Genomic DNA, 14,167 nt, shown 5'->3' on the forward strand with positions numbered 1-14,167 from the left:
AGATTCCGGAACTGCTATACCATGAGCTTCCTGATAGTGATAGAGTACCGTACTCCATTTTATGTTGCATTGTTGAGAAACTTTCAGCTACCCAAATTAGATTATTTAATAATATGAACTGGAAGGACTCACTACTCACACAACTCTGATTCCTCATTCTTTATCTTATCCAAGATACCCTATCCTATCAACCCTCCCTATCTGAGAAGTACACCTTTTCCAACTGTATTTGAGAAGTATTAATTGAGAATAGTCATTAGTATTTGAGAAAACGTCAGATGTAAATGAGAATAGTCAATTGCATTTGAGAAGTCATCACTTGTAGTTGAGAATAGTGAATTTTATCTGAGAAAGTATCATTTTAACTTGAGAACAATAATTGAATAGAATAGAACAGAACTTTATTTGCACTTCTTTCAACATTACAGAAAATGAAAATAATACCTCCAATTCAATTCAAACTCAACTAAATTTCACAAATAAATTGAACAAGCATTCTTTTCATCATAAATAAAAGTTCTTTAGGCTTAGCCGAGGCCGTCAGCCGAGTAGATAGATTTCTTTATTATACATTATACCAATATTGAATAATTATTATTGTTCTTGTGATTACATAATTCACTCAATAATTATTTCTCCCTATCATTCCTATCCAATTCCTCCTTCTTCTCATACCTAACTAATTTCTCGTAATTATCATAACTAAACATTGTAACTCAACTTTTAAAAAGCAATTCACACTCTTAAATTCACCCTCTTAAGGGACCTTGTATGCGTCAATGTGGCTGGACTTATAAAATATACAAACAACATAATTATTAACTTCACGAACAAAAAACCAAACAACAACTCGCAGGTATCTGTACTCATTCACTGTTTCAATAACTTCATTTCCATAGTACCACTTCTCTCTTTCTCCCAATCGTCCTCCTCTTCTGAAAACTACAATCTTGGATTTAGCCATGTTCACTGTGAGATTCCACCTTATGCAATATCCCTTTAACTTATTTATCATTGACTGCAGATGTCGAGGATTCTCAGACAACAATACCACGTCATCACAATATAACAGCGAATTTATCAGCCTCTGCCCAACATAATATACCTCCACCAATAACATCACTCAAATCATTCAAAAATAGTGTGAATAGCAACGGGGAGAATACGCATCCCTGTTTTAATCCTTTTCTGGTTTCAAAGTATTCTGTTAAGTTACCCTCCACGCCATGCCATACAGGAGACTTCGTATTTCTATATAGACTCCTCAACATCGCAATAAATTTAGTCGACACTCCCAATTCACTCAGTTTAAAAAATAAAGCCTCTCTGTCCACACTATCGTAGCCCAAAAAGAAACAGTACAACTTCTTTGTAGGTCTATTCAACGTTTTCATTACTATATTGAATAGAACAAAAATATTATCAGTAGCCGAATAACCTCTCCGAAAGCCACACTGATTCTCTTTAATAATCTTTTCTCTTTCCTCCCACAACTGCAACCTTCTCAGTAAAATAAATGAAAATACTTTAGCGACAGCATTTATAAAAGATATGGCTCTATAATTATTCACTTCATTAGTATCACCTTTTTTATGCAATGGAAATATAATTGAACGTGGAAACCCTGTTGGTATCTGTCCACCTCTGACGATGGCATTGGAAAAAATCAAAATAATCTCTTTGTAATTTTTTGACGCATTCTTGTAAAACTCAGCAGGAGCTCTGTTATCACCTGGAGCCTTATTGTTGCGCATTGTCTTGAAGGCACTTTCCAATTCATTCATATCAATGTCTTTGTCAAGAGTTTGATCTTCAACATTCCTCGCCGCATAATATGTGACTACCCCGCAAACTGATCCAAACACTCGTCTGAAGTGTTCAACCCAATCCTCAGCACTCACAGTTCCCGAAATCTTGAACTCTCTACACTTGAATTTCTTTATCAGAGCCCACAAATCACTGGAATCCTTGACTCTTCTGAATTGTTCTTTTATATCGCTGTAATACGCTTGCCTTTTACTCTTACATAGCAGTTTGTATTCCTTTACTACCTTCATATAATTTTCTCTCACCTGCTCCGAATTTGATTTTCTAAACACATTCAATAGGCTGAACACTCGCTTTCTCATAACGCACACTCTTTGTCGAACCACTTTTCTCTCCATCCTTCTCTCTTTCTATCAGGTTGGGGCACATAATTTGCAGCTCTATATACAAGATTATTTAATACTTCATAAGTCTCTCCACTACTCTCGGGAAGACCATTTATTTCTCTACAAGCATTGGTGAGTTTAGATATATATTCATTCTTCCTCGCTTCCTTCCATTTCAACTTCGGTAAGAGTGGTAAAATTGTGCTCTCTCTTTCTAGAGTATCAACCGTGATTAGTGTAGCTTCAATTGGGAAATGATCAGATAAAAATTCTGGCACAATAGAAAATTTTCCAACTATTTGCGCTAATTCGACAGCCATGCAACATAGATCTATTACGGAAGCCCCTCTGCCTATAAAAGTAAAGTCTCCCCACCTATCTCCACTTATCCTTCTATTCATAATGATGAAATTAAAAACCTCACAGAACTCCAATATTTTCTTACCTTTCATATTAATCACCTCATCCTTTGACTCTTGCTTATTACTCAGTGCATTTCCCAATTCTATTACATCTGTTAATTCCGACATGTCCTGTCCATTTCCTATTCTACCGTTAAAATCTCCAATTAAAATCATATTATTTCTATTATGCTCTTGCACTATCATAAACTCCCATAATGTATTGAATTCTCTCTCCCATTCCATGTCTCCTCCACCACTCAGGTAAATTGGAACTATATAATATTCATCCCGTTGTCCTGCATTCATGTGAATAACTTTCCTCTCAAGCGCATCGATTACCTTACAAAAACTCTCTATTCTTTTACTAATTTCCATTAACTTTCCTCCCTTTGCTCTACCTCAGTTTGATTCTCCAACTGCGAATTCCCAGTATAAATTGTAATCTGGAAAACAGTTTTCAAAATACAATTGCTTTCCTCTTTCAACAAACGTCTCCAATAGTACAAAAACATCATAATTACAAATAAAATTATATACTTGAACAATCTTACCACTTAATCCAGCCACATTGTACGCTACTATACTCAACTGTCCCTTCTCACACGGACTGACGGCGTTATCTCAGCGGTTGCGGTCTTCGTCCTCGCCGCCTCGCTCCTCCTCATCACACATGCTCCCGCTCACGGCCCGCATCACACTCTCATCGAACATGCTCCCGATCTTCTGCAGCCCATCCTCTCCCTCCGAGACCAGTCCATTCTCTTCATCCAGCGTGAAAACCCGACTATTCATGATTAAACGATCCACTTCAACCGATACTCTCCGCTCACTCCCGGAACTTGTTTCTTCAACTCGCCAAGCACCCGGAAAAGCTTTGATCGTCGTTTTCTTGTGTCGAAAGCAAAGTCTTTATGAATCACAAACTGTGTACCCTTCAGCTTCCTACTGTTTCTCGTGATGAAATGGATGTCCTGATCGTCCGGAAAATGCGCAATGATTGGCCCGTTATCTATTTTCTTGCCCAATGCATGTGCTCGATTAACCCAGGTACCTGCTCGTGCCCCCAAATGACTCACACAAAAGTCTTTGACAGTTCTCACGTAATCCACTGTTGCACATTCATATTTCAGCCCGGGAAAAATTATATTGTTCCTTCTCGATCTATTTTCAAAATTTTCCATCTTCCTGATTATGAGATTATTCTGAATTTTTTTCAGCAACAATTTGATTTCTTAACTGTTAATTCTCGACAGAGAGTTTATTCACTTTTTCAATTAGACCATTTAAATCCACCTTTGTAGCTAGCAGCGCGAGTTTTTCATCCATAGCCTTACTAAACCGCTTTTCAAAACGGTCAAATAGTGATTCAATAAAGTCTGAGTTCACATTACCGGAAGCTTTAACACTTGGGTCTGGAGCACGCTTTTTCTGTTCCATCTCTTCGAGCTCAGGCGAACTTTTAGCACGAGGACTCTTCTTAGCACTATCGTCCGGTGAAAAGTATTGTTAGATACTGTTCTTATTCATTCAGCTTCGAATATTTCGATTCACTTGAGAACAATTTCACAAATAAAAAACAAATTGATAATTCAATTTATTACGAAAGAACTTTTAGCTCTAGGTCTCTTTTTAGCACTACCGTCTGGTGGATACTGTTTTTATTAATTTAAACTTTGAATATTTCGATTCACTTGAAAACAATTTCACAAATAAATAACAAATTGATAATTCAATTTATTACGAAAGAACGTTTTAGGTTAAACATGCACTAAATGAACCGATTAAGCACGACCCGTCCGGAAACTTGAGATAAGAGAGCAAAACAATTCTGCGACCGCTCCGTTCAACAGCTCACTATCAACTTCTAATTTGAGAACATACGATTTGAAATCGAAAAGTTGTCAGTTGTAATTGGGGAATGATTTAAAAAAACCAATACTTTTATTTTCCATAACTGTACTCATAAAAAATAATATGATAATATTTTATATTCAAATGAAACGTTTAGTTTTTAAATAAAAAAATATTTTTGAGCCCCAAAATCCATTGGAGAGTTACCGAATTGCTTGATCAAGAGATTCAATTGATTGATGATAAAGTTCAATTGCGCCGTGAACATAGAGAATTTGATCTTCATCAAGTTCAAATGTTTGGAGACAAAAGTCGTGTTGCCAATACATACATAGAAATGATTCTCATTAATCATTCGTGAACAGTACAGGGGAAATAATTGAGGAGTTGGGTGGAAAAACGACCTGAGTCAAAAAATCAAGTTTTGTGTAAATTGAGTTTGAAATATTTAGTACACATCTTCATTATTTTCATCAGAATGCAATATTCTTGCAAGTATTTGAACTTTATTGATCTTTTTATACTATTTTCAATGCTATTATTCATAATTAGCCAGTAATCCAAGGCTAACTGATAATAATTGATATAAGGTGTGTTGTCTCAGGTCGTTTGTCCATAACCCTGGTTGTTACATGTTCAGAGGTTCAATAAAATGATGAAAAACCCGTATCAAGAGTAGTGATAATGATAATATATTGCTCATGATATTGGATAATTAATAAGTAGGTAATAAAGATCTAAAAAATGTCATTTAGAAGTGAACAATTGAAGATGATATTTTCTTCTTGAACACGTTTCTTCCCATAATCAAGACTCTGGAATGTTACATGGTACTGTTCTGATTTTCGGGAAATTCATACACCCAATGCTTTCAGCATCGGATTCTTCTTCAGGAGCGTCTTCTTCATTATTTTCATCATCTAGAGGATAATTGGTTCCCTTGGATGTATTAATGATCTTCTTATACCATTCATTTGGTAGAGAGTTAGTTGGGAGGATATTTTTAATATTCTTTCCGAAGAATGGACATTGATATGTCCAAAGCTCCGCCAATTTATGTAGATGCATTACAATATAATCTTGTATAGTTATTCCAAATTGCTTTTTCCATATCATATACAGTTCAATAATTATTTTCTTAGTCTATATTATGTAAATTCATCTATAATTTTGCTGTATTGTAAGCTATTGTATATGAGTGTATAAGCCAGTATATACTGTAATCTACATAAGTACAAGTAATCTACAAAGTACTCAATCAATCAATCAATCAATCAGCTTCTTCTTTTGTAAGAAAACAAAATAAGGATTTCACTGACTGCTGGCTCACAGCTTGTCAGCTGAATAATTTCAGGTTTGCCACACAAACAAAAAATTCTCACAACTCAATCATTTTTCAAGATACAACAACATTTTATGTACCAATCTGTTCAGAATGTAATGGCGGATAGAATGAAGCGTGTTGCGGAGAAACGATTTCTCAAATACAATCCACTACTCTCAATTACATGTGTGATGACTTCCTAAATACAATTGACTATTCTCATTAAGGCTACATCTGACATTCTCTCAATTACAAGTGACTATTCTCAAATACAATTGATACTTTCTCAAATTAACTTTTTACTTTCTCAAATAAAATTGGAAAAGGTGTTGTGACTACTTTTTTTTTTTTTTGAGCAGGGTATGATTACTAAATCTTTTCTCCGGAACAACGTCTTTTCACAAAAAGTGAGCATGCCGTACACAAGTAAAATATTTAATCCAAGGTTTACAAGAGAGTTTTTGCAAGGATTGACAGACACAGAAGAATATGTCAATATGGAGAGAAACTAAGAGACAAATTTCATTTTATCATAGGCTATCCTGATCTTGAGATACAATGTTAGGTTAGCAAAGTTTGAGGCATCCGCTTCTCTAAAACAGTAAGTGAATTCTCAGTGAAGTATAAACTTACTGACGTGCTATTCTTGAATCTTAACAAGCCTCCCATTCGCATCATTCTAGCAATAACCCAAATTCAATGCGGAAAATTCTCGGGAAATTGTGTTACCAAGTCACCATTGATTGTGATGAACCTAATTTGGCGTTGAATTGTAGAGGATTTTATTCTCTTGGAAACAGTTCTGGATTTTTTCACTATGAAAGGTTTTTGAGTTATATGGAGAAAAAAACAGGTATTTTTAACACTGTAAGGTTAGCAGAGGGTATTTTTTTGTGAAAAATCATTTTCAGACTATTTGTACCAAATAACTAAAAAATCAGTACCACAATACATTCTGGCAGCATGTTTCCTCGCTCCCTTCTCATGTCTCAAGTGAATGAACAGAAAAATAAACTATGAATTCGCTAAGCTGTGACTCAATGAGTCTGAACGAAAAAGGAGATAAGTTGCTGATTCATAAACTCACGGCAAGCCCCATAGCAAACCAGTTACTTCGAACAGTGAAGGAGACAATGGAGATATGCAGGGATATGCAAGTACCCCGCATTGTATGCTCAATCCGTAAATGAGTTTTGTGTAAGTGTGTATTAGCGATCGTAGCACAACGTGGTGGCAATTTGGAAACTGGAGTGTATCCCAATTAGGTGGAGTACTAACAAAATGGGGAGATTTTTTTTTATTACGTTTTTACATGGTTTTAAGCATGTAGAAGTGATTTTTACTAAAATTGAGCAGTGACACTACGGGGTCTCCCCTTAGTGTACACACCTCCCCTTAATGTGCTGTGTATACTTGATTGTCTCCCCGTATTATACCTTGTTCCAACACACACACACACACACACACACACACACACACACACACACACCACACACACACACATGCACATGCCGCTGTCCTCCTCTCCTGGTACAGCGGCCCGTTGGCTGCTCTACGTCCCTGTCCTCCTCTCATGGTACAGCGGCCTGTTGGCTGCTGTACGTCCCTCTCCTATCATCCTTCCAGGGCACAGCGGCCCATTGGCGGCCGTCCCTTTCCACCTATCCTCCCAGGACACAGTGACCCGTTGGCTGCCGTCCCTTTCCACCCATCCTCCCAGGGCACAGCGGCCTGTCGGCTGCCGTCCCTTTCCGCCTATCCTTCCAGGGCACAGCGGCCCGTTGGCTGCCGTTCCTTCCCACCTATCCCCTCAGGGCACAGCGGCCTGTTGGCTGCCGTCCCTCCCGTCTATCCTTCCTCTTCCTACTATACTGGAGCGGAACCGAGGCCGTAGGGCCAATACAAAATTACCTCGAAGTGGTGTTATCAGAGTAGAGAGCGACCTTCACGCCGTCAGAAGCACCAGGAGGGGCTGTCCACACCAGCTAAGGTACAAAGAAGAAGAGGAACTTCGACTTGCCTCCTTTTCCCGCCCACATTACGACTGAGCTATGTCGTCCAGGAGCAATACCTAGGTATCAATCACCTACCTCTGAAGGTACTCAGGGTGTACGTGATAAATCATAACCTCTCATCTCCGAAATACCTGGTAAGTTCCTTAGTTGTGATAGCTTCACAATATTCAATATATAAACATCCACCACACAGTAATCAAGTTCATAGGCTTGTATAATTGATTTTATGAATTCATATCATCAGTCTCTTATTCAGCGTTTCTATAGCTTCCTGTAATGCTTCTCTCGCTTACTATTTTGAATCTTTCTTTCCAATAGCAAAAAGTGATTTTGAATAACTTTTAGTATTAATGATTATATACATTGAATTCAAAAGTTATTGCTAATGGATACAATATAACATCAGAATCTACAAAAGAACCACAAATTATCTTGTGATTTATAATCAAATTTCCTATTAATGAGAAGTCTTGCTGCCCTGACAATCACCTGCTCATTGGAATAGGAACTATCTGTTATATTTTGCCGCTTTTCAAATTTTTCTATAAATATAGATTCTATAGTTATCAATGTTTCTGAAAACATCTTTACTGGCATTATCTTTAAAAATTTCAGTAGGAGACTCAACAGCATTAGAATATTAACTTAATCAAAACTATAGACAATTTAATGATTAGCAGAAACGTAGAAACGTAGGTTTTTTGTGTGAAAGAGTATGAATAGACGCGTGTATGAGTGTGTGAATGAGTGCATGCATGTATGCATGCGTGTACATTTTCAACAACGGTATATGATTTATTATTGTTCAATGTAGTGTTCCCAGTCAGGTTTTTCGATAGGGAACACATATTTCAAATAAGTTCAATTGTACTCGATGTATTTTGTTTTTATTTTTTTTCAATATACTACTGTAATAAACGAACGAATAAGTTGATGATTTGGCTAGTATTTAAAAATATTTATTTGCAATGGTTTTCGAATTACTTTAGAAAATAAGCCATTTGCGTTATCTATTTGTAAGAGTTTTTTCATATTTCTCCTACAACGCTGACTTGAGGTTATTTCTCTTGCTGTTAGTGGAAGTGAATTGTATATTTTTATTTCTATGTATTCGAAGTGGCGTATGGAGTGCTCAAACTTGGGTTTTGGTAGGTTAATGTCTTGTTATGTTCTAAATTATTTCAAGCAAAATCCAGAATCGATTTATAGGAAAGGTTTCTGTGTTAATATCGATAATTCTCTGAAAAGTGTCATTGAACTAAATCGTCTAGGCTTATTACAAATTATATACATTATATTTTTTGACCAGTAATCACTGGTTAAAAATGAACGTTGCACATGCATAGTTTATTCTAGAACCAATAAGTGCATGATATAGCTGAACCAAAACTTTCTTTGTACATAACTGATTGAGGTAATAGATTTTTCTTATATACACGAATAATATTCATTCTTTATCTTTTTTACATAATTTGACCAAGAGTAAGCCTACATCGAATATAATTCCCAGATACTTGGCAGTACGGGTTTTCTCAATGATTTCACAGTTACATGCATTATCTACCTCCTGCCAACATTCTAATGTATGAAAATATACAGAGTGAGTCATATGTATGGGAACCCTTCAATAAGTTGGAGACTGTTGTAGATATAATACTGTCACTTTCAGTATAAGTTATTGGTCAAATACTCCACCTTTTGACGTAAAACTGAATTTCAGCCCCTCATAAGGGAGTGACTTAGGGGTTGTAACTCGAATATTTCAAATGTAAACACCCATTTTGTGGTACATCATTTCAAATGCCTTTTCAAAACGAGAAAGATGACGTCAATAAAAATGTTCTATTATACTGTTATCCGAAATGGCGGCTGATTGAACTTTATCAATTATTTCTTAAAAAACTAAAACTTTAATCAGCCGCCATTTTAAATACAAGTATCATAGACCATTTTAATAAAATTGATGTTATCTTTCTTGGTTTAAAAAGCCTTTAAAATGATGTACCACACAATGGGCGTTTACATGATAAGTTGTGTTCATGTGCATGATAAGTTATGTTCAATCTAATAGAATCTTTAAGGACGGAGAAATAAACATGTTGTTAATAACTTTGGTGTAAACTCAGCTTGAGAACGTTATAAAAAAGACACAGACTCAAGATAATTTTCTATCAGAAGGGTTCATTCTATATTATTAATGAAGCTTCACTCACCTTATAAAGTCCAGCCTGCATCACACCTACGAGGGGGGGGGGGTTGTAGTAGTTATGGAAATTCATCAGAAATGAAGATTGAATATTTTTGTTTGCTAGTTGGAATCAATTTTAGAAGCTTTTGGAGTTCAAATTCGAGTCTAGCAGCCTAATCAAAAACTACTCACACTACAGCTTCCAGACTAGTTTTATTCAATTTTTCAGATATTTTTCCATATGAATCCAGCATGAGTTTTTCAAAAACTAGTCCCCAAACAATTCAGCAACGGTGTATTTCACCAGAGGAACTGAGTTCCCGGCGAAATCTTTCACTCTGTATAGCTCGCTAATTTTTTTTTTTTTTTTTTTTTTTATCCCATTGCAATCTAGTCTAAAAAAGACTAATGAGCAATTTTTTCCTAATATAATAACGGGTTAAATATTAATAAGATAGGTAGTTCTCACCAGGACTACTACTACTAGCAACTAACTTGGAATTAACATTAGATAATAATAGTAATATATATAAATAAAGTATCATATATTATAGTATACACATTCACACTATCAACACTGCTCTGCTTTTGACTCTTTCACTCCACAGCACCACACAACTCGAAGGGTTTGGTCCGCTTCAATCTGCGCAGCATATGTGTGTTGTCAAGCAGCTGAGCGACTTCTTCATTTTCATGCCGTTGGATCCTGACTGCATGCTTGCGTGCGAAGCGCCCAATCTCTGTTGCAACGAACTCCACCTCCAGGTCTCTGTGAATGTCGGCGTTTCGGCTGAATCTTGGAGCATCGACAATGTTCCTCAAAACTTTGTTCTGGAAACGTTGGATTACATCGACGTTGCTCTTGCTGGCACAGCCCCAGAGTTGGATTCCATACATCCATATTGGTTACAGGATTTGTTTGTAGATGAGGATCTTGTTGTAAGTTGAAAGAGCAGAATTTCGGCCTATCAACCAGTATATTTTTCTATATCTGATACCTAGTTCTTCTCTCTTCTTCTTCACATGTGCTTTCCAACGCAGCCTTGCATCCAGAGTCATGCCTAGGTATTTGGCCTCGTTAGCAAATGGAACAGGTTTCCCATTGATGGCTAGGGGAATTTGCTCACATTTTCTGTTTGTGAAGTTGACTTGAACAGACTTGGTCTCATTCACTTTGATTTTCCACAGTTTAGCCCAACTGGAGATTTCATCAGCCGCATCTTGAAGTTTCCTCATAGATTCCTGACTGTTGTCGCCCAGAGTTAGTACAGCTGTGTCATCAGCAAATGTTGCCACTGTATCATTTTCCAACTCAGGTAGATCGCTAGTAAACAGTAGATATAGAATTGGCCCAAGAACACTACCTTGAGGTACTCCTGCTCCAATTTCTTTTAGCTCTGAATAGGCGTCTTCCTGCTTGACTCTGAAATATCTTCCCACTAAATATGACTCCAATATTTCAGTGTATTCAATTGGAAGCATAGTTCTTAATTTTGCTAATAGGCCTCTATGCCACACCTTATCAAATGCTTGGGCAACATCCAGGAATACTGCACTACAAATTTTCTTCTCTTCAAGAGCCATCTCAATTAAATTGGTGATTCTGTGGACTTGCTCTATGGTGGTGTGTTTCTCTCTAAATCCAAATTGATGTTTTGGTATCAACTTCTTACTCTCTATAATTGGCTTTAATCTTTTCAAGAGCAGTTTTTCAAATAGTTTTGAGATTACAGGTAAGAGAGAGATTGGCCTGTAAGATGTAACATCATGTGGTGCTTTTCCAGGCTTTAAAATCATTATGACTTCTGCAACTTTCCAGTAATCTGGGACATATCTCAGCCTAAAAGATGTATTTATGAGGAATGTAAGCTTCAAGAAAGCCTTCCTTGGAAGCTGTTTCAATACATCTCCAGTTATGAGATCAAACCCTGGTGCCTTCCTGGTTTTGATGCTACTATTGATCATATTTTCCACTTCAATTACAGTGACTGGTGTGATCCTCGCTGATTCTTGAACAGTATGTGGAAGATGTTCATCATCATCATCATAGCTGTCATCAGTTTTAAAGATGTTCTCCAGATGATTTGCAAACCTAGCTGATTTTTGTTTATTGTCTCTAGCCCACGTACCATCCACATTTTTAATGGGTGCATTTTGGCTTGAAGTCTTTTTAATGCACTTTGTAGCTTTCCATAGGGAGTAGTCAGTACTTTTTTCATTAGTCAGCTCAGTGAGATACTTGGAGAATGTTTCATTTTTTAGATTTTTTATTTCTCTTCTGAGCTGCTGGGATAAATTGTTCAGCACAGTCTTGTCTCTTGGATCCCTAGTGTTTTGCCATTTTCTTCTTGCTCTTCTCTTCTGTAATAGAAGATTTTTTATTTCAGAAGGATAGTTGTTGCCTTGAGTCCTCCTTTTTATTTCTGGTGTACTTGCCCAGGCTGCTTGCTGAATGGAGGTCACAAATTTCTCAATTTCTGCTTCAAGCTGATCTTTACTTCTAAGCTGTACATTGAGATCTATGCTTTCCTCCAGTATGAGTCTAAATTGTTCCCAGTTTGTGTATCTATTGCAGAGAAATGGAGATGGTTCTCGTTCTATTACACTCTCGCTTAATGTGAGTATAATTGGTGAATGATCTGATGTCAAGTCACAGCTGTCTTCAATTTTGATGTAGTTTGTGGAGAAGTCCTTGATGATGAAAAAGTCTATGAGATCTGGAATTTTTCCTATGTCTGTTGGCCAGTATGTTGGGTTTCCAGTTGATATTGCTTCACATTTGAATTGCTGAATTGCACTAAACAGTTCTCGACCCTTTGTAGTGGTTATCCTGGAGCCCCAATGGGTATTTTTAGCATTGAAGTCTCCTCCTACGATGAACCTTCTTCCAAGATGTTTAAAGAATTCTACATAGTCTCGATGTTTTAGTGCATGTCTTGGAGGGCTATAAATTGCTGCTAATGACACTTTGCATCCTTTGAGCTCCAGTGATACAACAGAAGCTTGAATTTCATCTGTTTGGTATTCCTTTTCTTCAGTGTGTTGTATTGTTTCTCTCACGATTACTGCACTACCTCCCCTTGCTGAATTATTTGGATGTGTAGTATGGTATGTTCTATAGCCTCTGATTTTGAGATAGGATTGGTTTGTCATGTGTGTTTCTGAAATAAGGCAGATGTCTATTTTGTCGTTATGGAGTACTAATTCTAGTTCTTGCTTCTTCTGGAGAATGCCATTGGCATTCCATGTCATAATTTTCAGTGTGCGGTTCATTGCTTCCTTCTGCTCCCAGCCGGGTTGGTGCTGCTTTCCAGTTTCTGTAACCTTTTTTCAAAGGAGGATAATAGTGCTTCTTGCTTTTCCAGCTTGGTTAGTATCAGCTGTAAAGTTTGTAGCACTCCGTCCTCTTGATTATTTTTGTTCATCTTCTTATCGAGACCTTTTTTTGTAGTATCAGCATATGATAAGGGTTTATCGAATGCTGACAATCTCGTAGTTTTTATTTCGGTGGAAGAAATAGGTATGCGTTGAGTTGAATGCTCCTTGCGCGAATCCACTTGCTTGATTGGTCCTGAATGGGGCTTCATATTTTTGCTTCGCATCTTCTGCAGTTCGACAGCAACACTGCACCCACGATAGCTTGCTGGATGATTTTCACCACAATGAATACATTTCGGCTTTTCTGCAGCTGCCTTTGTGCAATCCTTGGAGCTGTGTTTACCAGCACATTTGACACAACGAAACTCTTTAAAGCAATATTTTTGGGTGTGTCCATAAGCTTGACATCTTTTGCATTGAGCAATGAGCTTAGATTTCTTCATTGCCTCTATTTCTACCTTGCATCCCATTATGTTGGTGATTTTGTAAATTTTATTTACATCTTCTCCTGCTTCAAACTCAAGCATGAACATATCTAGGGGCTCTTTAGTTCTCCATTTAAGCTTTATGCTTGCGTTCAGAATTTTGAACCCTTTATCTTTGAGGTCCTCCACAATATTCTCTGCTTCACATGAGTGATGTAGCTTCTTAGCCATAACTCTGATTGGCCTTGATTGCTTGTTCTCATAAGAATGCCAAGTAAACTTCTCTTTATTCAACTCCTTTGTGAGCAATCTATAATCCTCCTCATTTACTAAGTTAATTTTGAAACTGTCTACTCCAAGTAGTTTCACACTGAAATTACGACTTGGCAGTAGCTTAACTAACTTTTCATGGAAGTTATTGTATGATTT

Source organism: Nilaparvata lugens, chromosome 6 (assembly GCF_014356525.2).
Source record: "Nilaparvata lugens isolate BPH chromosome 6, ASM1435652v1, whole genome shotgun sequence".
Taxonomy (NCBI): domain Eukaryota; kingdom Metazoa; phylum Arthropoda; class Insecta; order Hemiptera; family Delphacidae; genus Nilaparvata; species Nilaparvata lugens.